The sequence below is a fragment of the Haliaeetus leucocephalus genome, unplaced genomic scaffold (assembly GCF_000737465.1).
Source record: "Haliaeetus leucocephalus isolate CR32 unplaced genomic scaffold, Haliaeetus_leucocephalus-4.0 Scaffold41, whole genome shotgun sequence".
In the NCBI taxonomy this organism is placed as follows: domain Eukaryota; kingdom Metazoa; phylum Chordata; class Aves; order Accipitriformes; family Accipitridae; genus Haliaeetus; species Haliaeetus leucocephalus.
In genome coordinates, this window is record NW_010972477.1 from 2,766,405 (window position 1) to 2,777,420 (window position 11,016).

Genomic DNA, 11,016 nt, shown 5'->3' on the forward strand with positions numbered 1-11,016 from the left:
TTGCTATGAAATTCCAGTCTGCTCTTCTGCAAATGGAGCTTTCTAGGTGTGTCTACAGAGCACAACACAGCAGCATTTTCTGACAGTCAGCAACTGCACATAGGTGTACTAAAAAGCTGCAGAGCACTTTTCTAAGGTTTTTGTGTTGTCAGCCACTGACCTAGAGAGTCTCAATCCAAGCAATGGCAGACCTCAGGGATATGCTAAGGGTAAGGGAGGAAAATTCATGTAGCTAATGTGTTCACTTCCTATGAAGAGCTATCACTCTTTCCACCCCATATCTTGCATGTCTGGAAAAACAGCATAAGTGAATTAATCACAAAACAGGGCAAGGCTCTATGGCATTTAAAGTTATTTGTGTTTTTATCTGTGTATGAGAGATTTGCAAAGGGCTGTAGGGATGGCCATTTGAGAACAGAAATAATTCAAGCAAAGCTGTGTAGAGCCTTTCAAAGCACAACTGGTACAAACCTAGTTGTCATTAGTGTTCCTGAGAAGAAACAACTGGTGGAATCTCTTTACTGGGTCATCATTTACCTAAAATAAATAAATAAATAAATAAAAGCCAAAACCAGTTAGGAGTGGAGAGGGCAAGTCCATCCATGGGTTCTCCTGAACTTAAGTTACTTGTATTCACAATCCTCTGAGTCACCCAAGCGTGCTAGTTCAGCACGCCTCAGTTACACACTTATTGCTCTGCTTTAAAACTACTGAACTGAGGCCAACAGAGAGCATTAGCAGTGTTAGCTGTAGCTCATCAGGCAGAACTGACACTTCCAGTAAAAAAAGATAACAATAGACAGATATAGCAATAAAAGTAATTAATTTTAAGAGTAAGACACTTAACATGCTATCCTGCAGATTACTGCAATTCTCACTTTCAGCTGACCAGCCACCATACTCAGAATATAACTATCAGGAGCAGGCTAATGGTCTTGGGAAGTTACACTGTGTTGAATTTTTTTTAATGGAAGAGTCTGTTTTGAAGACAAAATTTACCTTCTCCATAAGGTAAACTCATGCATTAATGCCTTTCTTTCCATTAATGTACTCTGGATTCTCCACCTAAAGGAAGTTTGCTGTCTTGTAAGTGAACTGTCAAAGACCGCAACACAGACATTGGCCACCTGAATGCTAGGCCCTCAACTTCTGCATATTCTGCATAATTTTTATTCAAACATTTCTGCAATTAGGACAGTTAGCTGTAGTACAGTATACTGACTGTATTTTAGTAAGTATATGACTACATCACAGCTGCCTGACTAATCTGGTAGCCTTCTGTGAAAGGTAGCAAGGATGAAGGCCAAAGAAGGTAAAGATCTACTGAAGTGCAAGGGAAAAGATGGTCAAGAACACAAATCAATTCAGTACTTCTTTCCAAGAGGAAGACCTCACCAGTATCAAACGTCCCTTGGTGCATTGCTAAGGAATGGTGAAGAAATCCTGCACGCTCTCTACATCTCTGCAAAGTTCATGCAGAGGGAACCAAACCCCTGTCTTTCACCTCTGGCATCACCACAATCAAATGAATGCCTGTGGTAGAAATGCCCTTCTTTACATAGTCTGAATGTACAAACCAGTTTTGGCACCAACATACAAAATGACAAGTATCGTACCTTCTTCCTCTTTCAGGACTCAAAATACTAACTCCTAAAGGAAAAAGAGATTTGCCAGGCTTTTATATAAGATCTGAACATCTCCCCACAAATGGAGGTAGGCAAACAACTCTCAGAAAGGTTAAAGTCACCAATGAGCTCTGAAAGTTTTGCCCCGTGGCTAAAGTGTGTTTTGTATCCCATATAAACACGGCCAGCTGTGCAGCTCAGTTTCAGTGGGAAAAGGGGATGTGACAGCGATAGCAGCAATGGGCTCTTATAACAGTTTGGAAGAGTCCTTGTTTGCCGGGCTGTGCTTTGGGCATGGATGTAAATGTTCGAGGTCTGCAAATGACCAACCTTTCCACCACCCCAGCGTAACCTCCGCTCCCTTGTTTTTCAAAGCCTGTGTTATTTCCATGGTGGTCTGTTGGCACCATCCATCCCAACCTACAGCTCTGGTTACTCTTTGGCTTTCCTCCAGGCTGCGGCTGCCAAAATCATCCTCACCCCCCCCGCCCCGAAAAGGGGTTATGTCCAGCCAGATCAAGTCCCCGCTCCTCCTGGCTGTGGGACCTCATGGATGGTAGTTCTGGTGCAGACAGGGGACGGCTAATAGGGGTGGTCTCTGGGTTGTACGCTTGGTTTCTGCCATGGCCCAAGAGAAGAGGAACAGCACTGGGTTTGTCCTTGGGAGCCGGGTGGTGGAGGATGCGCCAGGGACACCCACCAGCTGTGCCCAGGGCATGGCCACCCAGGGCAGGGGCAGCCCCCGGGCCTCCTGGGCACAGGGACTGCCTCGGGGACACCACCCCAAAAACCCTCCTTCGAGGGATGCTGGCCAGAGGGACGGCGGACGGGGCTGGGCATGGGGGGACCCATCACCCCCGTGTCACAGTGTCACCAGCCGGCACCGCAGCAGTCACAATGCCCTGGGCAGTATAAAAGGGGCAGCATCCCCTGTCCCACTGCTAGAGCTGGTCCGGGGACAGCCCGAAGACATCCTAGAGGAAATCCCTGAGGAGCCGGTGGAATTACTTGGGGGAGGAGAGGGAGGAAGACCGGAGGCTGGACGAAGCTGTTGGAGGAACGATGTTCAAAGCTCATCTGATGGATGGAAATCCTTTTCAGCTGGAGAGCAGTGGCTGGACCAAGGGAATGCCTTCTTGAGGAGCACTGCAGAGCTCGCCGTCCTCACCCCCTGCGGAACCAGTGGCAGCAGCCGTAAGAAGTGGGATGCAGAGATGTTGCCGGGGTCCCGGTGCCTTGGAGCACCCGCTGGTGGCCCGAAGGCGCGGGAAGGATTCTTGCCCCCAAGGTCGATCAGGCCGCGGGCGTTTGGCCACTCTCGGAAGCCCCCTGAGGTGGCTCCAGGTTGAGGGAGAACAGGGCTCGGGCATCTTCTGGGAGGCGTGACCAGCCTGTGGGACCAGGAGGCAGGTCTTGCTCACGTGCTCAGGGAATAGCCGATCGCCAGCTCTGGGGTCAGGAAGGAATTTTCCCCCGGGGCAGATTGGCACTGGGCCCCGGGGGTTTTTTGCCTTCCTCTGCAGCACTGAGCAGGACCACTTGTCAGGGCTCCTCCGGTCCGTCGTGGCTAGGTTACTGCCTGCTGCTCGTGCACCACGAAGATGGCCTCTCGTGCCCTGCAGCTAGGGGGAGGAAGGCTTTTTTTCCCCCACGGTGGGCTAGCAAGTGTCCCCGGGGGTTTTTTGCCTTCCTCTGCAGCACTGAGCACGGCCCCTCGCCAGGGCTCCTTTGGGCCGTTGTGGCTAGGTGCCCGCTGCTCGTGCTCCACGAAGGTGGCCCTCGTGCCCCGCATCCGGGGGGAGGAACCTTTCGGACTCCCACGGCGGGCTCCAAGGGATGCTCCCGGGGGGTTGCTTCTTGTCCTCTGTAGCACTGAGCACAGCCCCTTGTCAGGCCTCCTCTGGGCCCTTTCGCCTAGCTCCCTGCCTGCTGCTCTTGCACCTCCAAGGCACCGCTCGTGCCCTGGCTCTCTCGGGCTCTCTTGCCCAGTGCAAGTCTGGAGCGGGAGCGAGCTCTGCTCTTCCCTTAGCTCCATTTCCCCAGGGCTTCTGGCTTGGGCAAAACAGCCTGCGCTTGGAAGGGCTCCAGGCTCGCTGCCCCATCAGGAGCTGCCACTTTTCACCTCTCCCTGCACGCAAATCAAGCGCAGGGCCGGCACGAGAGCGCCTTTCGTGCATCGTTGGCCAAGAAGCACAGCGGCGGAGCAAGTTTTGGGAGGCAAAAAGGATGCTTGTCATTGATATGTGTCCTACTTTGGAAAATACCCCATGGCACCACACACCTCTTCTTCTTCTTCTTTTGTGTGTGGTTAGTCCTGATCCTCTTCCTTCAGGTTCTCACTTTTCAGGAAACAGGGACTGCTTGGCCTGTATTCCTGCTGCTACTTTCTGTAGCTCTGTGACTTGTCTTTCCCAGACCGCAAGGGATGTTTTTTCAAGCTAAAGTGAAGAACACATCAGCCTGCTCCCGGCTACACGTGCACATTGTGTAAATGCTTGTGAGCATCGGCTCTGAACCAGATTCAGAAAAATAACATAAAATAACATAAAACGACACAAAAGGACAAAAAATAAAATCTGAAAACAAAATCCCGTTTCCGCTTGTACCCTTTCTGATTTGTATCCTTGAAAGTGTTTTTGGAGCTGAATTCCCCCCACCCCCCAGCTTTTCAGGCAAATAACAGTCTCATCATTAATTGCCTCATGGTGAGTGGAGGGAATGGAATGGAATGGAATGGAAGGAACGGAATGGTTATGTATGTTCTGCCCAGAGTTCTTCGTGACAAGCTCTGGCATAGGCCTGAGGGCTCCCTCCAGGAGAGCAGCTCCCTGCAGTGCCGGTCCCAGGCCCACCCAGCAGAGAGGGGCAGAGACGGGCACACACCTACAAGATGGCCCCGACACCAGGCAGGGCCGGAGGCCCCAGGCAGAGCCGAGACCCCTCGTCCCCTGGGCCCTTGGCAGAGGACGGTGGGGCTGGGGGTCGCGGGGGAGGCCGGCCCCGGCCATTGAGGCCCGTGAGCACCCCCAGGACCCTGGCGGGAGAAGACCGGCCCTGCTCGTGTGCTCTCCGTCAGACATTTAGGGTTGGCCGCTGTGGAGACCAAGTATTGGGCCAGAGGGACCTTCGCTCTGGTGGGGCACTGCTGCTCTCTGGGTCTTTTGTTTTAGCATGTTTTTCCAAGGGAAACAGCTCAGGCATTTCTAAAAATGAGTACAAGGGGGGAAAAAAAATCCACAGGGAAATGAACAGGTATTGCTCTCCTCAAAAAGGTTTGCAACCATTTAGTTCCGGAGCACTCCCTGCTTCAGACCGAGGGCTCGGTCTTTGAGCCTCGCTAGTGTCAGACATGTGGGGTTTTTGCCATCCTGTGGAAACCCAGCTAAACTGGATGAACATAGAAGACTTTCAAAAACCGCAGTTCCCACATGCTTTTTGCAAATTTGTTGAGGTGATCAAATGATCTCGAGATGATCCAGAGCCCTCATACCCATCAGAAGGTGCATGCCTCCTCCCCAGAAAGTGACAGAGCCAATGCCCGTGCTGGGACATGATTACCCATTCAATCCCTTCTGCTAGTGCAGGGCTGGGAAGAAATGTCATCAAAGATTCCCTCAGCTTGTACTGGTAGGGAACGAAGGAGGGAGGGAGAAGAGTCGAATCGAATCTAGTCGAAGAGTTGAGTTGGAGGGGACCTATAACAATGACCAAGTCCCACTGCCTGACCATTTCAGGGCTGACCAAAAGCTAAAGTCTCCAGTGCTCCAATCTATCTAGATCTCTTTGCAAGGCCACTTGTCCCTCAAGAGAGTCAATAGCACCTCCCAGTTTGGTACCATTAGCAAACTTGCTAATGGTACATTCAACTCCTGCATCCAGATCATTAATAAATATATTGAACAGAACTGGCCCTTGAATTGAACCCTGAGGAACACTGCTGGTGACTGGTCACCAGCCAGATGTAGCCCTGTTCACTGCAACCCTTTGAGCCCTGTCATTCACCCAGTTCACCCAGCGCACCGTCTACCTGCTCATCTCACAGTTGGACAACTTGTCCAGAAGGAAGCTGTGAGGGACAGTATCAAAAGCCTTACTAAAATCTAGAAAAACTACATCCACCGCCTTCCCTTCATCCACCAGGTGGGTGACCTTATCATAGAAGGATATTAAATTAATTAAACAGGACTTTCTCTTTGTGAACTCACATTGACTGTGCCTGATGATTGCACTGTTCTTTAAATATAGTGATAGGACAAGGCGTAACAGTTTTAAATGGAAAGACAGTAGATCTAGATTAGATATAAGGAAGAAATTCTTTACAGTGAGGGTGGTGAGGCACTGGAACAGATTACCCATAGAAGTTGCAGATGCCCCATCATTGGAAGTGTTCAAGGTCAGGTTGGATGGAGCTTTGAGCAACCTGATTGAGTGGAAGATGTCCCTGCCCATGGCAAGGGGGGTGGACTAGATGGTCTTTAAAGGTCCCTTCCAAACCAAATCATTCTGTCGTTGTATGTAATAAAAGCTGTATTCATACCTGACAAGTAATGCTGTAAAGGTCCTGACTAATAGCTTAAAGAAGAGACTCCTAAAAAATTTTGTCTTGTGCCACGTGGCTACATAGTTCTCTAAATATACACTGCCTACTGCTATAATACAGACAGAGGTATTAGAAAAACTTTTAAAGTTCTACCAGTTTGATTTAATGTGCTAGTGGACAGGTGTATGCCCCTGTAAAAGTTAAACAACAGTCTAATGCAGAAATGGCACCTCTTTTCTCACTTTCTCCCCAATCCTCTCATATGTTTTCAGAATCGTACTTGTAAAATTTCGTGGTATGTTTACTATATCTAACTCCGGTCTGCAAAGCAGTCACAGCTAAGTAAGTCAAGCACATCCCACACTGCTTCACTGATGCATTTCTTGCAGCAGCAGCAGCAGGTCTCACAGATGCCACAGGGCCCTGAGCACAACCTCAGGGAACAGGGAAGCCTCTCCCTGTGCCAGGGATCTGAAACAGAGCCTCTGTAGATTAAACAGATCTTGAACTTGTTATCCAACACCACAGCAATAAGCATGGACAAAATAATCTGTACCAACCTAATGTGAACTCTCTGTGAGCTGCAGTTACTCAGAGAACTTTCTCAGTTTTTTAAAGAGGCTGTGTGGCAGGAGAATGAAAGCAGTGGTTTGAAGTGCATTCTCCTTTTTCTCTTCTAGTATACAGTCATATATCATCAACTCTTCCATAACATCTGGCTTCCCTTGAAATTGCTGACCTGTCTGAGGAGAGAAGAGAAAAATAAATACTGTCAAAGCCAGTCATCTGTAAAGATAAGGTAGGGTGGGAATGTAGTCTCAAAAGCAAAAAGGGGGAAAAAACAGTTGTGTGAAATAAGTGTGAAACAACGCTATTTGGGTACTATCAAACAAAACTTTGTTTCAGCTAAGAATCATCCAGGAGATGGCACATATTCAAAAATGCTAGGACCTGGAGATTAGAGATGAACACAACAGCACCAGACACAGTGTTGTTTTACAGACCAGTTCTGTTCTGCCTCTGCTCATCTCACTTCATTGGGACTGCAACATCCCATCCCACTCTTGACCCTACAGGAAATTTCCCCAGAAAGATCAAAAAGCCAAAGTGATGGCATAGTTCATAAAACTCAAAGGCAAAACCTATGGGGAAAATGAGAAGCAAGTCTGACCGCTTGTGTTTGCAAATGGTGATGTTTATTCACCATGACAAGCGTCTTATGAATCTGCCCACGAACAGCCTATTGATGTAAATAAAAAGTAAAAATTTGATAAGGGATGCTCTCAGAATAATGATTTTTAAAAATTTCTATTCTACAGATCTTAACACAAGAGGAAAACAATTACCAGGAGTCATACACCAAAGGGTAAATGGCAGCCTGTCTGGGACTGACCAAGGGATAGGCATTCATTTTTATTCTAACAGAAGTGTTGACTCCCACTAACTGCTGCCACTGTGACAGAAATAGAAATGCACAAAATGTCAAGCTCTTAAACAAAGCAGTCAGAGGTACCAATGAGGAAGTTAAAGTTCAAGCATCCAGATCGGAGTGACGCACAGAGAGCAGCTGGCTGTCTTCTGTTAGCCTTCGAATGCTGGTGAGGGCATAGAGCTTGTCCCAGCCTGCTCCCTCACAGGTTTTTCTGCCATTCTTTGTTATGAGCTGCCAAAAATGCAATTTATTTATTTTTTTTAAGTCTGATTTCCAGTGGAAACTTTGCAAACAGATGAGAATTTGGGAGAAGAAAGACTGAAAGACATTTCCCCTTTTCTTGCAATACATTTCAGTGGCGACAAGAAGAAAAATAGTTGAACTGACTTTCCATTGACCAAATATGCACAATTTTGCTGCTTATCAGCTGCTGGAATCATGTTCTTCAACAAAGGCTCTTTGAACTAACTAAACTGCCAAATTTAGATGTCAGTTTTGCAGCAAGGCCTACGTTAGCAGGATGCAGTAGGTCTGCAGCAGCCCCGCAGCCTGTCGCCCCCCCTCGCCTCCCTTCCCCCAGCAGAGGCGGGGGTCTCCCGCAAGCCGGGAGACGGATCCCATTCCCACCTGGGTAAGGGGAGCTTCAGTGTAGTCGTAGTTCTCAGACAGGGGTGAAATCTGAGTACAGATAAGGTGAATAATTGCATCCAGCCTGGAGAACACGCTTGTGCATTTTCTGCAGGACTTTCTTGCTTCTACCCCAAAATCCTCTGTAATGGAACCGTGCTCTAGGCAGTATTTCCTCTCTTCTGTAGCAAACCTCATTATTTTGATGGTAGATGGAAAGGGCTCCCATTTGTGCTGTAAGCCTTCATAACATACTACAGGGGCACACAGTGGTGTTGCTCTCCATTTCAGCTGTTTTGGGCCCAATACCTACTTGCTGGGAAGATGTCGAGTCCCACTTGACAGCTCCAGCAACTGCCGCCAGGAGGGGAGCAGGGCCACGAAGGTGAGAAAGCCCACGTGGATCTCCTGTTCAGGGCTTGCCCACGTGTGCGGTGGCACGCGGGTGCTTGGCGCAGCACCTTGCAGCCTGGCATAACTGTTTTTGCGTGTCTGCCCCAAGCTCTGCCATCCACTTCCACCACTTGGGTTCCTACCAAGCTTCTTTCACTGTGTTCAAAGTCATGACCACACGACGTGAAGCAGCAGCAGTGACAAACGATTTGACTCTCAGGGCCTCTTAATGAGGAGACTGTATCTGAGTGTATCACTGCTGACTGTTTTGCTTTCGAATATTCATTTTTCGATATTTCTTTAAGGAGGCGCACGCTCTGTGGGCTATAATAACCATGTGGAATCTACCAAGCATACCAGACATACCAGTCTGCATGTCAGCTCTTCAAATCTCTTGTGCTGCCTAGGGAAAGAAAATATGTGAAGTAAGCATTTTGGTGGCTCTTTCTTTATATATGAACTGTGAAAAGTTAGATGGAGAAACATAGTGTTTATTTTGAGAGAGTTCAGCTTCCTCCCCAGAAAAACTGGCCATCGATGCAGCTGCTTGGAGTCCATTAGCTGACAAATTCCATATTTGTGTTTTGGGGGTAATCATTAAAGCCTGGCTTGACTGTTTCTCAGGAAAATGACATGGTCCCCAGCCAAGCACTTGGGCAAAATAGATTTACTGTGTGAGCAGCACTCGGCTCTGTGAATGAAGCTGCCTCATCTTCAACATACTTTTCTCATTGATTTTTGCCTGTTTAAAAACCTCAGGCTAGGACAAAAATGTCAGGCACTCCCTTTGGTGCTCAGTTCAGCATTTTAAGAAGGTTTGAGATTTCTCTAGCACAACTGATCCGTTCTTTCCATTAGCCTGTCAAATGAGAGACACGATTTTCTTTCCGCACCATGGGATTTATGCTGGATAGGTATTTTATTGCTTTAGTTCCAGATATTTTCTAGCCATAAGTTTGCAGTGGATGGGGATTTTTGTTATATGTCCGGGTGTTCCCTGGAGTTCAGGAGTTGATGGAGGACTGGGTTAGGTGCTTCTGCATTGTAGCATTTTTGTTTTGAATTGTCTGCTCCCTCTTTGGGAACACCATGCTCTAGAAAAGCTGCATGTATTTAGCAAGTCTTGCCTCCTCATTTAGCTTAGCTTAAGCATAGGCTTAATATTAAGCTGATAATTTATTTCAGTGTTATTAATTGTTCACAGTATAGGGCACGGAGCATCTCTCATACAAGGGGAGACAGAGAGCTGGGATTGTTCGGCCTCAAGAAGAGAGGGCTCAGGAGGACTTCAGCAATGTTAATAAATATCTGGCAGGAGGCACTCTTAGTGCTGCCAAGTGACAGGGAAGGCAACAAGCAGAAACTGAAACACAGGAGATTTTGTCTGAACAAAAGAAAACGCTTTTCTACTGTGGGGGTGGTTGAACACTGGAGCAAGTTGCTGAGAGAGGTTTTGGAGGCGTCTTTGGGGATATTTGAAGCCCAGCTGGACACGGCCCTCGGCAACCTGCTGTAGCTGACCTTGCTTTGAGCAGGAGGGTTGGATTAGAGAGTCCATGGAGGTCCCTTCCCAACTCAACTGTTCTGTGATTTTGTGGTTGCTATTGCAGCTTGTCATCAGGCCAACAGGAGAAGAACCCAAGCTCCGTTGTACCAGGTTTTCTTTTGTCAGGACCCACCCTGTGTTCCTAGGAGACTCTTTTTGGTCTGATTGCAGCCAAAGATGTATTAAGCTGCTTAGAGTCCAGCAGAAGCAGCTCTTCCTTCCTCGCTGTTTGTTTGAAGCCTCTCCTCAGAATCAGGGGATGATTTTCAATTACAAATTAGCGATGTCAATAAAGTCAGTAAGGTCTCATGAAGCACAGCTGTGGACTGCTGCAAAATCCTGAACCAAAGTTTTCCACTGAAGAAGTAAACAGTAGAAATAGAGAAGCCTCCTTCTCCCGAGACACACACCAGTGGAGACACTCACAGACTTCTTGGTCTAGCACCCTTGAAACCCTCATGTCAAAGAGAGTAAATACGGACTTCTGGCTTTAGTGTGGGAGCCAGGAATAGATATATACGCATTGCTTTATTTGGAAAGCCACTTACACACCAGCAATAACAGAAAGTGTATAAATCCTGCAACTGCAGGTGGTTCAACAAAAGGCTACAAATATTGCTTGAACCTGCAGAATAAAATAATCATCACTTGAAATGATCCCAGGTTGTCCCTCGTAACTTGCTGAATCTGGCAGCCCATGGATCCCAGTTGCAGAACTTGTCTACTTTACGAGACGCCACCAATCTCAACACATCTGTTGTAGCACTGTGTGCTGGCTTTGGCCGGGATGGAGTTAATTTTCTTCACAGTAGCTGGCATGGGGCTACCTTTTGGATTTGTGCTGGAAGCAGTG